Source organism: Physeter macrocephalus, chromosome 5, assembly GCF_002837175.3.
Source record: "Physeter macrocephalus isolate SW-GA chromosome 5, ASM283717v5, whole genome shotgun sequence".
Taxonomy (NCBI): domain Eukaryota; kingdom Metazoa; phylum Chordata; class Mammalia; order Artiodactyla; family Physeteridae; genus Physeter; species Physeter macrocephalus.
The window spans coordinates 13,926,168-13,927,490 of NC_041218.1; positions in this window are offsets into that span (position 1 = coordinate 13,926,168).

A 1,323-nucleotide genomic window follows, 5' to 3' on the forward strand; every position below is an offset into this window, starting at 1 on the left:
CCTGCGCGTCCGGAGCCCGTGCCCCGTGGCGGGAGAGGCCACGATAGTGAGAGGCCCGCGTACCGCAAAAAAAAAAAAAAAAAAAAAAAAAAAAGTGGTTATAACCGACCTCATGGTGTGGGGATTAAAACAGATCTTCAAGGAAAGGGTGCAGTACCTGGACTGGCCTATGGCGGGTGCGCTCCCCCTCAGCTTCTGTCTGTTATTTTCTTCCTAATCTCTTTTCTTTGCAGGAGCAAAGGTTCAAGGAGGGAGGAGGGCAGCAGGCAGTGTTTCTTCTCCCTTCTGAGTTGAGCTTCCCCCTCCCCCCAACCCTTTTAGGTCCAGGGCCTTCTGCCAGAGCATGGCTAGCAGCACAGAGCCAGCACTATAAGCCAAATGAAGGAGAACTGCGGGACCAGGGAAAGGAGGCTAGTCTGAATAAGAGGAGGAGAGAGCCTGAGAAGGAGCCTTTGGACATCTCCTCTCCCCCAAATTGTTTAATGTCCACTTAAATTCTTTTGGGATGCTAAACACATCCTGAGTGTCTTTTCAGTTCCAGGTACTTCACCTCTGTCGTGGCACCCGATCCACTCCACACTCCTGGGCAATTACATGTCATCCCTACCATTTTATGGGTGGGAAAGCCAAGTTTTAAGAGGTTATGTGACGTATTTGAGATCACGCGGGCCCAGGCCTTTTTGTCACACCAAGTTGCCTGAGAGCAAGGGCTGTGTCCAGCGCCAGTCACTCTGGAGGGGGGTTTCTGGATAAGCGTTCAACCCTCATCCTGGTATGCTCCCTGCTCTGGAAGACACAGGCATCTCTGACACCGCTCCCCAGAGACTGGGTACCCCTTGCTTGGGTCACTGTGACCCATTCCTTTTCAACTCCTCGCCCGGCAGGAACTTCTATCTCAAGGCCATTGGCCTGCCGGTGCGTGGTTGAAAGTTATACACGCAGTAGATGATAGATGAGAAGTTTGGTTACTTTTTAAAATTATTATTTTATCTAGAAGGCTGGATGGGGAGAGGAATCATTTATCTATGTTTGGGGCCATGACATTTGGGTGAGGTAGAGCAAGGAAGGAGCCTATTTTAGGGGCAGGGAAAGTCCACAGCCTCACCTTGACATGCCTTTGGTGAAGATTCTCCTCATCCCCTGAGAATGGGCCTGAGCCCATGGAACCATCTGGGCTGGCGGCAGGGCTGCCTCAGTCTTTCGCAGGCATCCTACTCCTTTCCTCCCCAGGACGCCATCTCCCTCCTGCCGTTCTCATTCCATGCTACTGGCATTGCATCCTTCGCTCATCCTCCCCAGCCTAGAGGCAGCTGGATGCGAGCT